At 47.7% G+C, this 12,704-nt stretch overlaps 1 protein-coding gene across 1 annotated transcript in view; it reads left to right on the top strand.

The window, feature by feature from the left end:
- Window positions 1-12,704, top strand: part of IDH3B (isocitrate dehydrogenase 3 (NAD+) beta) — a 29,758-nt gene that overhangs the window by 5,238 nt on the left and 11,816 nt on the right. The window contains exon 2 of the mRNA XM_011943350.1: window positions 11,702-11,865. The gene's annotated coding sequence lies outside the window, so the exon portion shown is untranslated. The remainder of the gene's footprint in view (window positions 1-11,701; window positions 11,866-12,704) is intronic.

Raw genomic sequence — 12,704 nt, forward strand, 5'->3', positions numbered from 1 at the left:
TTTGTTTTTATTTTTTCATTTGAGATGGAGTCTCACTCTGTTGCCTAGACTGGAGTGCAATGGCGCAATCTCAGCTCACTGCAACCTCCGCCTCCCGGGTTCAAGCAACTCTCCTGCCTCAGCCTCCCAAGTAGCTGGGACTACTGGCACCCGCCACCATGCCCGGCTAGTTTTTTTTGTATTTTTAGTAGAGACGGGGTTTCACCATGTTAGCCAGGATGGTCTCGATTTCCTGACCTGGTGATCCACCTGCCTCGGCCTCCCAAAGTGCTGAGATTACAGGCATGAGCCACCGCACCCGCCCAGTTTTAACTTATTAAAACTTTTTTATGCTTCTTATGCCTGCTTTTGTCTGTCAACTCTGAAACTGTGGATCCCACTGGCCACATACTTGGTCCCATAATGCTCTGTTTCTCCTTGGCCCTGACCTATCCTCCATCACTTCACCCCCAACATCCTCCATGCCCTTCAGAATCCCATCTGTAAGGCAGTGGCTTACAGATGCAAGCACTTCTGGAGGCCAAGGCGGGCAAATCGCTTGAGCTCAGGAGTTTTAGACCATCCTGGCCAATATGGTGAAACTCTGTTGCTGCAACAAATTAGCCAGGCCTGGCAATACACACCTGCAGTCCCAGCTACTTGGGAGGTTGAGGTCTAAAAAGAAAAAAAAAAAAAAAATCCACTCTGCAAAATTAACCAACTTCCTCATATTTTCAACATTTCTTTTAAAGCTTTCTGTCACCACCAGCCTTAACTGAAACCTGAATGACACCTGTTATGGAATGAATATTTGTCTCCCTTAAATGCATATGTTGAAACCCTAACCCCCTAAGTAACTATATTTGGAGATAAAGGCTATGAGGAGGCTGGGCGTGGTGGCTCACGCCTGTAATCCCAACACTTTGGGAGGCCGAGGTGGGTGGATTGTGAGGTCAGGAGATTGAGACCATCCTGGCTAACATGGTGAAACCCTATCTCTACTATAAATACAAAAAATTAGCTGGGCATGGTGGCGTGTGCCTGTAGTCCCAGCTACTCAGGAGGCTGAGGCAGGAGAATCGCTTGAACCCAGGAGGTGGAAGTTGCAGTGAACCAAGATCACGCCACTGCACTCCAGCCTGGTGACAGAGTGAGACTCCATCTCAAAAAGAAAAAAAAAAAAAGGCTGTGAGGAGGTGATAAAGGCTGAAATGATAAAGGTCATAAGGGTGGATCCCTATCCGATAGGGCTAGTGCCCTTACGTGAGGAGGAAGGGACACTAAAACTCTCAATCTCCACTACGTGAGGACACAATGAGAAAGTGACCATCTGCAAGCCAGGAAGACAGCTCTCACCAGGACCCAAATCAGCTGGTACCTTGATCTTGGACTTCCCAGCCTCCAGAACTCTGAGAAAATAAATTTCTGGGCCGGGTGTGGTGGCTCAAGCCTGTAATCCCAGCACTTTGGGAGGCCGAGACGGGCGGATCACGAGGTCAGGAGATCGAGACCATCCTGGCTAACACAGTGAAACCCCGTCTCTACTAAAAAATACAAAAAATTAGCCGGGCGAGGTGGCGGGCGCCTGTAGTCCCAGCTACTCGGGAGGCTGAGGCAGGAGAATGGCGTGAACCTGGGAGGCGGAGCTTGCAGTGAGCTGAGATCCGGCCACTGCACTCCAGTCTGGGCGACAGAGCGAGACTCTGTCTCAAAAAAAAAAAAAAAAAAAAGAAAAGAAATTTCTGTTGTTGAAGCCACCCAGTCTATGGCATTTTGTTATGGTAACCTGCCTGAGCCAACTAAGACAACATCCAAGGATGCCTTTTTGCCTAATGCATTCTCTAGCAGTTACGGTTTATTCTCTTTCACTTCGCTACATACAAATATCTGGGATTTTATTTTGCCCTCTGCTGAGACCAGCTCGGTTGGGGAGACCCTAACCCAGTGGCGCTAGAGGAATTAAAGACACACACACAGAAATATAGAGGTGTGAAGTGGGAAATCAGGGGTCTCACAGCCCTCAGAGCTGAGAGACCCCAACAGAGATTTACCCACGTATTTATTAACAGCAAGTCAGTCATTAGCATTGTTTCTATAGATATTAGATTAACTAAAAGTATCCCTTATGGGAAACAAAGGGATGGGCCGAAATAAAGGGATGGGTTGGGCTAGTTATCTGCAGCAGGAGCATGTCCTTAAGGCACAGATTGCTCATGCTATTGTTTGTGGTTTAAGAACGCCTTTAAGCTGTTTTCCACCCTGGGTGGGCCAGGTGTTCCTTGCCCTCATTCTGGTAAACCCACAACCTCCCAGCGTGGGCGTAATGGCCATCACGAACATGTCACAGTGCTGAAGAAATTTTGTTTATGGCCAGTTTTGGGGCCAGTTTATGGCCAGATTTTGGGGGGCCTGTTCCCAACAGCCCTCCTTTCAAGATAAGTTAACTTGTTACTGTTTCATGAATGCTGGCAGGGGACACGAGATGCCTGGATTAGAGACAAAGCAAAGCATATTAACAGCATAGCAAGTAGCAAAAGCATCCTGTTTGCATCAGCTCCCCTGTTCCCTAAGTTCCACAAGGAAAATGGGAAGGAGCTTTATGGATTCTGTGCATGCACTGGGTTTGTGTCCCACATGAGGAACACTGAGCCTGGGGAACCCCGTCTTTCACAGGCAGCAGCAAGCAAACCTGCTCTTTGTCTTGGAGAGAGAGATTACTTCATTCCTCAAGGTGGCTTGCTGCAATGCACAACCCTGAGAAACAGCCCAGGGAAAGAGGGGTCAGGGCCTTGTAGTCTTGGCATACTCAGTAAAAATGTGCTGAGATGTTCAGGGCCTCTGACAGCTTTCCTCTCCCAATAATTGACCCTACACATTCTTGGCCAAAGTGGAATATTCCCATGAGTATACCACTCCATCTGCCACTCCAGTCAATCTGATCACCCTAGACTGAGACCAAATTTGCTCCATTTGTTTCGTATAGAATTTACTACCAATAGAACCTCAAACAAGATGAGGCCAACCTGCAGTATTGGCTTCAACAATGCCACCCAGGGTCTCAGACTGAGTCACCTGTGAATAAGTCTCAAGGGGATCAGTAGGCCAGGATACAGTCTAAGGCCAGGTCATTATCCATTACAACCTGCATAAGTGAGTTGTAAACTAATCTGGTCCTCAATGCCATCGCCAGTAATTATATGAAGTGATAGATGAGCCAAAAGCAACCCTCATCCCTAATGAGAGACATCATATGTCCCACATACAAACATACACCCAAAAGGTTACATGTTACTTGAATTCAGAATTTGTTGTTGATTCTGATTTGGATTATCATTACATTGGTTTGATTTAGCCACATGGATGGTGTCACCTAATGGTTGCGTCCTCAGACACCATACATGGACCAAAGCCACTTGGGTGATAGGAAAAGTGCCTGTGTTTGTACCAGTCAGACTGAAACAAGGTTGTGCTGGATGGTGTGTTTGTGCATGTATGGGGTAAGGGGAGGTTCCATATCTGGGAGCTGCCATTGATGGCTGGCAAAGGCCACAACTGAATAGTTCAGGACTGGCCACCTCCTTAAGAATTCCCCTGTTTTCATAGCATGCGGGCAGCATGATAAATCCAGAGAGGGTAAGACTGTCAGCTGCAGCTGCTGCTCAACTCAGATCAACCAGATGATGGTTTTTCTAGGTTTCAGTGCTGACTCTAGGGGACATTGATCCCTAGATCAAAGAGCACATTGATCACTCCCACTGTGTTTGCAGCTGCTAGCATCTTCCTGGCTGTGAAAGCAGTATATCTCATTCCAATAGCCATAACTTCATCATTTCTCTGATCTTTCCCTACTCATACCCAGACCTTTTGTCTGCGAGGGCAAGACATGAGTGAGACAAGGACATTTTCACAAAATTTGCAGACATCCATTGTATCTTGCACCTTGGCCTATATGAGCAAGTGTGAGAGAACTTGGCAAGGAATGTACTCAACCAATGTACTCAATTTGGCAAGCAATTGTATTCAATGAGTACACTGATCTGGGACCAGGTTAATCTGTGAAGAGAATCCAAGTGGCTAAACCAGAATTAGAAATAAGTTTGAATCCCCTAAGTCCCCTTTTGCCACCAGGCTGACACCTGGAGTGTGCACCAAGCAGGCTAGTATGGGGTTGCTGTTGGGTTGGGGGTGGGGGAGGAGAGAAAAAAGAAGCATCATGCTGCCAACTTACTTTTCAGAATAGATCCATATAACCCGCCACCTTTTTTGTCCTGATCAGTACCCAGGAAGTGGCTGAGAGGAGATGATCTTTGGGGATAGCTGCATGCAGTGATCACACTGCCTCGCTGAAGTATGTGGCCCATAAGGAATTGATGGAGGTAGCTGGAAGTTTTGGAGGAGGTCATTCCAGTGCTCAATAATACCAGATACCAGCAGATGGTAGGGAGCTGGCATGTCCATTGAATACTTTGACTACTGGCCCATTGTTGGGTGGTTTTTGCAATAAAAGGTGCATCACTGTCAGACTGTAGGTGGTCTGAGAATCCAAAAACTTGACATGACTTAATTTCAGGGGCCAAAATGGCGTGACCGGGGTCACAGACTCTATTCAGACTAGAACAAACAAGAACAGCAAGACTGTAACCTGAAAACGTTCTGACAGAGATGAGGCACCAGTGACACAGCCTGGAGAGGGGGTCAGCTATCTGATATATGGACAATCATCCAGGAGCAACTGGGGGCAATACTCTGTGTGCAATGCAGCCTCCTTCCCTGTAAGACAAATGTCTCAAATTTTGGGAGGCATCACAGCTCTGATATGTAGTGGTGTCTTCTGCATCAGAAACACATGGTGGTTTCGTTGTTGTTGTTGTTGTTTGAGACAGAGTCTCACTGTGCACTGATGCGATCTCGGCTCACTGCAACTTTTGCCCCCCAGGTTCAAGCAACTCTCCTGCCTCAGCCTCCCAAGTAGGTGGGATTACAGGTGCCTGCCACCATGCGTGGCTACTTTTTGTATTTTTAGTAGAGATGGGGTTTCACCATGTTGGCCAGGCTGGTCTCAAACTCCTGACCTCAAGTGATCTGCTCACCTTGGCCTCCCAAAGTACTGGGATTACAGGCATGAGTCACTGTGCCTGACCTGAAACATAGTTTTTGACCTTGTGCTCAGTCCATGATGGTGAATGTGTTGCTATGTCTTGTTCGATGATGGATCTAGGTGGTGGTGGTGGTATGGGCAGTGAAGGCTGGATCAGCAGCTTGACTACAGTTTGTCTTGTTAGAGAAGGGCCCTTACCATGGGCATCTCTGTGAGTAACTTGGGCGTCTGATTGGCAGCTGAAATTATTTCCACAATATGCAGCTGCAACAGGGGATGTCTTTAATCTTCCAGTCTTGTGGGCAAGATAGCTAGGCCATTGGCAACCACACAAAAGGCAGTAAAAATGTAGAAGGGCTCATCACGGGGAGTATTGGCCAGAACTATCAGCACTCCCTTGAGCTCTATCCATTGATCGGAGCAGTCATGGTTGCTTTTTTTTTATTTTTTATTTTTGTTTTTATTTTTTCATTTGAGATGGAGTCTCACTCTGTTGCCTAGACTGGAGTGCAATGGCGCAATCTCAGCTCACTGCAACCTCCGCCTCCTGAGTTCAAGCAATTCTCTTGCCCCAGCCTCCCAAGTAGCTGGGATTACAGATGCATGCCACCACACCCGGCTAATTTTTGTATTTTTAGTAGAGACAGGGTTTCACCACGTTGGCCAGGCTGATCTCAAGCTCCTGACCTCAAGTGATCCACCTGCCTCAGCCTCCCAAAGTGCTGGGATTACAGGCGTGAGCCACCACGCACAGCCCATGCCTGCTTTTGGTTCTGCATAGCTGGTGCTGAGGTTGAACGTGAACACCATAAGGTGTCAGCCTAGCCAAACCATCAGTGTACCAGGCCGGGTGCCTAGGTCATCCTCTGAGACTTGAGGGCCCCATTGAGCCAGCAGCTTTGCTTCAAGTGGTGAAGTGAGGAAAAGGTTTCCACCGAAGGGATTTTTGCTGCCACTTTTTCATGTAAAACTCAGATAATATTAGGACCAGGCCAGCTGTGTTCCTGAATATAGTATTTCCATTGGACTAATAAGACCTGTTGTGCCCCTCCCTTAATAGCCACCAAATCCAAGTTGACCCATCCCAAAATGGGGGTGTCAGTTTGGAGAGTCACAGAACCTCTTTGCGTCAGTAAAAAGTTAGTGGGTACCTTTTTAAAAAGGGGATGGGGGCCTGGCATGGTGTTTCATGCCTGTAATCCCAGCACTTTGAGAGGCCGAGGAGGGCAGGTCGCTTGAGGTCAGGAGTTCAAGATGAGCCTGGCCAACACAGTGAAACCCTGTCTCTACTAAACAAACAAACAAACAAACAAACAAAAATGCGCCAGGCATGGTGGCACATGCCTGTGGTCCCAGTTACTCGGGAAGCTGAGGCAGGAGAATAGCTTGAACCTGGGAGGTGGAGGTTGCAGTGAGCTGAGATCACGCCACTGCACTGCAGCCTGGCAACCTGAGAGACAGAGCAAGACTCTGTTGTAAAATAAAATAAAATAAAATTTAATTTAATTTAATTTAATTTAATTTAATCTAATTTTTAAAAAAAGGGGGGGAATGGGGCTGGATGTGGTGGCTCAGGCCTGTAGTCCCAGGGCTTTGGGATTACAGAGGGAAGATCACTTGAAGTCAGGAGTTCAAGACTAGCCTTGGCAACAAAGCAAGATCTTGTCTCTACAAAAATGTATTTTAAAAATTAGCTGGCATGGTACGTGGTGGCAGGCACCAAGATACTCAGGAGGCTGAGTGGGGAGGATTGCTTGAGCCCAGGAGTTCCAGGCTGCAATGATCTGTGATTGTGCCACTGCATTCCAGCCTCCAGAGAGACTGTCTCAAACAAAAAAGGGGGGTGGGGGAGGGATGGGGCCAGGTGTGGTGGGATGGAAGGATCACTTGAGGCCAAGGAGTTTAAGACCATCCTGAGAGACCACGTCTCTAAAAAATGTTGTAAAATTAGCTGGGCATGGGAGCTCACAATTGTTGTCCCAGCTACTCAGAACAGTGATGTGAGAGGATGACTTGAGCCCAGGAATTCGAGACTGCAGGGGGCTCTGATGGCCTCACTGCACTCTAGCCTGGGTGACAGATCAGCAACCCCTTTCTAAACAATTTTTTAAGCGCTGTGCTTGGTGAGTGTGTCAGGCAGGTGGCGCTATTGTGCTTGAAAACTGCCTCTGAGTATTCTGGCAGCCTTTGAGACGTATTCTCAGATTTCCCTTTTCCCTCTTGATTTTTTTTTTTTATCTTTATTTAAGATGGAGTCTTGTTCTGTCGCCCAGGCTGGAATGCAGTGGCACGATCTCGGCTCACTGCAACCTCCGCCTCCTGGGTTCAAGCAATTCTTCTGCCTAGCCTCCTGAGTAGCTGGGATGACAGGTGCTTGCCACCACGCCTGGCTAATTTTTGCATTTTTAGTAGAGACGGGGTTTCACCATGTTGGCCAGGCTAGTCTCAAACACCTGACCTCGTGATCCGCCAGCCTCGGCCTCCCAAAGTGCTGGGATTACAGGTGTGAGCCACCACACCTGGCCTCCCTCTTGAAAGTCTAAACTCTTTCTCCTGGACCACCTAAGAGGGTTCAGGAACCACCTTTCCTCATGCAGCAGTCTCTGAAAGGGTGAATCCCATATGACATTTATGGGCATTGGTAGTACAAGTCTGTATGAGCATCAAAACCAGTAACACATTTGCAGTGAAAGCCACTGAATTGGCCCAAGGGAGGGTTACTTAATTTGCCTTCTCCACTGCAAACTTTGCTCAAAGCCTATCAGTTGAACTTGGGGGATTTTTTACCTAATGGGAAAACAAACCAAGGTGGTTAGTATGTGCACATTAGGAGCTGAAGCGACAGCTGCCAGGAACTCAGGCTAGCTCACAGGGTGCAGCTAGGAGGCTTTTATTTCTCTTTGGCCCCTGGCTTCAGGGTTGGCATTGCCATTGCATCCTCTTTGTAGCTCCAGCGTCCATCCAGAGAGTTCCCAAGCCCCAAGGCCCCTTTCATTTTGTCGCCACTCCACACTGCAGTCCTGGGGTGGTGCCTTCAGCCATCTTTGCACCCATCCACGGGACTGGGTAAGATGGTGAATTGGGCGCTTGGGCCCAACAGAGATATACAAGTTTTGAGGCGTTTCCCTCCGTGAAGGTCTCCAGCATACTCAGCTTTTTCATTAAAACAGCCGAGGCCGGGTGCGGTGGCTCAAGCCTGTAATCCCAGCACTTTGGGAGGCCGAGGCGGGTGGATCACGAGGTCAGGAGATCGAGACCATCCTGGTTAACACGGTGAAACCCCGTCTCTACTAAAAATACAAAAACAAAAAAACTAGCCGGGCGAGGTGGCGGGCGCCTGTAGTCCCAGCTACTCGGAGGCTGAGGCGGGAGAATGGCGTGAACCCGGGAGGTGGAGCTTGCAGTGAGCGCGCCACTGCACTCCAGCCTGGGCGACACAGCGAGACTCCGTCTCAAAAAAAAAAAAAAAAAAAAAAAACAGCCGAGCCAGACAGACACGGTGACTCATGCCTGTAATCCCAGCACTTTTGGAGACCAAGGCCGGCAGATCACTTGAGCCCGGGAGTTCGAGACCAGCCTGAGCAACATGGTGAAACCCCGGTTCTACAAAAAGTACAAAAAATAAGCCAGGTGTGGTGGTGTTCACCTGTGGTTCCAGTTATTAGCGAGGCTGAAGTGGGAGGATCACCTGAGCTCAAGAGGTCGAGGCTGCAATGAGCCATGATCATGCCACTGCACTCCAGCCTGGGTGACAAAGCAAGACCCTATCTCAATAAATAAATTAATAAATTAAATAAAAGCAGCCGAAGGTGGAGTAGAGAGGGAATAGAGGGATTGGGGAACACAAGGGAGAGAGCAAGCCTGTACCAGTGAGCAAGGGGCTTTGCATCCACTTTGGATTCCAGTGGCCACCTGTGGGGTTTAGCCAAATGCCTTGTAGTATTTTCGGGTCACCCTGAAGCTCTGTATCAAACATGATGGCTGATATTATGTATTTCAGCTTTGGGGATTCTTTGACTCAGCAGCCACATCCATGTTGCCTTCTGGGTGCGGCTGCTGGGCTTGCTGCCCCCTTGTTCTAACATCCCTTCCTCCTCCTGCATGGAGGAGATGGGCAAGAAACGAAGCACCGTTTGAGTGACTTGTTTCTTTTCTTTTATTTTTATTTATTTATTTTTTTTGAGACGGAGTCTCGCTCTGTCGCCCGGGCTGGAGTGCAGTGGCCGGATCTCAGCTCACTGCAAGCTCCACCTCCCGGGTTCATGCCATTCTCCTGCCTCAGCCTCCCGTGTAGCTGGGACAACAGGCGCCCGCCACCTCGCCTGGCTAGTTTTTTGTATTTTTTAGTAGAGACGGGGTTTCACCATCTTAGCCAGGATAGTCTCGATCTCCTGACCTCGTGATCCGCCCGTCTCGGCCTCCCAAAGTGCTGGGATTACAGGCTTGAGCCACCGCCCGGCTTGAGTGACTTGTTTCAATCCCACCTCTTGCTGCTTAACCTCATTAACAGGTAGGAAAGTGTGAGCTCCTTGTCCACCCTCCCCCTGCCACCCACCATTTGGGTGAGAGAATCCACTAACATATGCCAAGGAGTCTTTTCATATCCCCTAATCTGGTCCATAAGGTCCTTGTCCTTCCTATTCCAGAAAGTCATGTTTATAAGCATCCTGTCCTCATTGCCAGGACTGTCAGGGCCTGGCATTTGAATTTTCCCTGCCGATGTGTGAATAATTCGCCTCTTACTGTTTCATGCATGCTGGCGAAGATGAGACTCCTGGGTTACAGACAAAGGACTTTATTACTCACGGCACAGCACGCAGCCTAGGCAGCATGTTTATATTGACTCCCTTGTCCCTCTGTCCCCTTGTCCTCCACGGGGGCAATGTGGAGGGCCCTGGTGGATGCTGTGGGTTTGTGTGGCATCTAGGGGAACACTGAACTTGGGGAACTGACCCCTTTCACAGCAGGAAATAAGCAAGGCTGCTCTTTAGGGAGATAGTTCCTCATTCCTCAACGTTGCTCACTGCAAACACAAGTAATAATATGCTTTAAGAATAAATACAGACTGGGCATAATGGCTTATGCCTGTAATCCTAGCACTTTGGGAGGCTGAGGTGGGTGGACCAATTGAGGTCAGGAGTTCAAGACCAACCTGGCCAACATGGTGAAACCTCGTCTCTACTAAAAATACAAAAATTAGCTGAGGATGGTGGCACGTGCCTGTAATCCCAGCTACTTGGGAAGCTGAGGAAGGAGAATTGCTTGAACCTGGGAGGCAGAGGTTGCAGTGAGCTGAGATCATGACACTGCACTCCAGCCTGGGCAACAGAGTGAGACTCTGCCTCAAAAGAAAAAAAAAAAAGAAGAAATGTGTAATATGATGTCTAGCAGTAACTGGTATAATTGAGAAAATAAAGCTGGGTCAAGGTGATAAGTATCAGCAGTTTCACTTGGCTTGACCTAATATATATGTGGAAATTTGGTATTTGACAAAGGCAGAATTACTTATCTGGAGGAAAAAATAATGAATGATACTGGGCAATTAGCTAAGTTTTAGAAAAATCATAAAATTAGGTCTTTATCGTTTATCTTTCGTAAAACTAAACTTCAGATAAACTAATCACTGAAACCACATAAACACACCACACTAGGAGAACATTAGAAAAAATATTGGAGAATATGCTTATCATCTTGAAGTAGACGAGGTCTTGTGAAACAAAATTTAGAGCCTAGGAGGAAAAGACCAGCACACTTCTGGGAGGTAAGCAGAAATGGTGGGTGCAACTTGAGGGAAGTGCCAGTAAAGGTCTGTGGGCCTCTGCTCTTCTATTTCCCTGTCCTTCTTCCTGCTGTTGGAATGCTGGAGCTGGAATAACCATCTTGGATCTTGAATGATCTTGGGAATGAAGGCCATGGGAGGTGGGCCAGCAAGGTCATGAGCCTGTGCCTTACACCATGCAGGGCCTTCCAGCCCTGGACCATTGATCACTGAACTTTTTGTTTTTTTCAAATTTTCTTAGAGGTAGAAGGTTCATTATGTTGCCCAGGCTGGTCTCAACCTCCTGGCTTCCTCTTGCCGCAGCCTCCCAAAGTTCTGAGATTACAAATACGAGCCACTGCACTCAGCCTGCTGAACTTTTATGTGAGCAATAAATAAACTCCTCTCTTATTTAGGCTTGGTATGTTGTATATTGTCACTTGCAACTGAATATAATCCTAACTGATATACCTGCCCAGCCCTAAATCAAGGATCATGATTGGTGGAACCCAGTGTCTCTCAACTCTGGTCAGTTTTGGAGTCATCTATGGAGCTTTTCAAAACAGCAGTGTCTAGGCCCCATCTCAGACCAATTATATCAAAACCTCTGGAGGTGAAGCCCAGATAGGTATTTTTTAGAGCTCCCAGGTGATTAAAATGTGCAGCTGGGATGTGAAGCATTCGTTTAAGCCAGTCAGGGAAATCTATTCCTCTCTTTCCTAGACTCCCTTGCAGTAGGAGCGGTCATGGATTTGGTTCTGGCCTGTGAGTCCTAAGAAATCTTCTGGGAATGTTTTTACATTTCTGATAAGAAGAAGTGGTTGTGGCTGGGACTGTTATTTCTCCCTTTCCATCCCTGAATGCAGAAGTGATGGCCAGAGCAGCAGCAGTCATATTGTGACTAAGAAGCACCAAGGATGAGGACATCAGGCAACACACTAAGGCTGGCAGAGCAGAACGGAGGACAGCCTGGATCCCTGGGGCATTAACAAGCAGCTAAAACAATCTCAGTAACTCCTTACCTTCAGAGGTGAGGGGGGAAAGAAACAACCCGTATTTGTTTTGTTTTTTGAGACGAAGTTTCCTTCCTGTTGCCCAGGTTGGAGTGCAATGGAGCAATCTCGGCTCACTGCAACCTCCGCCTCCCAGGTTCAAGCGATTCTCCTACCTCAGCCTCCCAAGTAGCTAGGATTACAGGTATGCACCACCACACCCGGCTAATTTTTTTTTTGTATTTTTAGTAGAGATGGGGTTTCTCCATATTGGTCAGCCTGGTCTCGAACTCCTGACCTCAGGTGATCTGCCCGCCTCGACCTCCTAAAGTGCTGGGGTTACAGGCATGAGCCACCACACCGGCTCCATATTTGTTTAATGAGTTTTCTGTTTATTGCAGCAGAACATAGTCATACCTGAAACATACACATGGTACAGGTGCTTTGTGGGCTCTCTGTGACGTTCATCGTGTGTACAAAGAAAGACGTACGGCAAACTTGTCCAACCAAGGACAAATTTTGAATGCAGCCCAGGACAGTTTTGAATGCAGCCCAACACACATTCATAAACTTTTGTAAAATACGTGAGTTGTTTTGTCTTTTTTTTTTTTTTAGCTCATGAACTACCGTCAGTGTTAGTGTATTTTATGTGTGGCCCAAGACAATTCTTCTTCCAGTGTGGCCCAGGGAAGCTGAAAGACTGGACATCCTGACATAAAGAGATGTACACAGCAATGTTGCTGATAATGGCCCAAACTGGAAACCACACTGTCGTCAATTTAAGAAAGCCTCAGGCCAGGCTCGGTGGCTCATGCCTGTAATTCCAGCACTTTGGGAGGCTGAGGCGGGTGGCTCACCTGAGGTCAGGAGTTTGAGA

The sequence above is a fragment of the Colobus angolensis genome, unplaced genomic scaffold (assembly GCF_000951035.1).
Source record: "Colobus angolensis palliatus isolate OR3802 unplaced genomic scaffold, Cang.pa_1.0 Scaffold219, whole genome shotgun sequence".
Taxonomy (NCBI): domain Eukaryota; kingdom Metazoa; phylum Chordata; class Mammalia; order Primates; family Cercopithecidae; genus Colobus; species Colobus angolensis.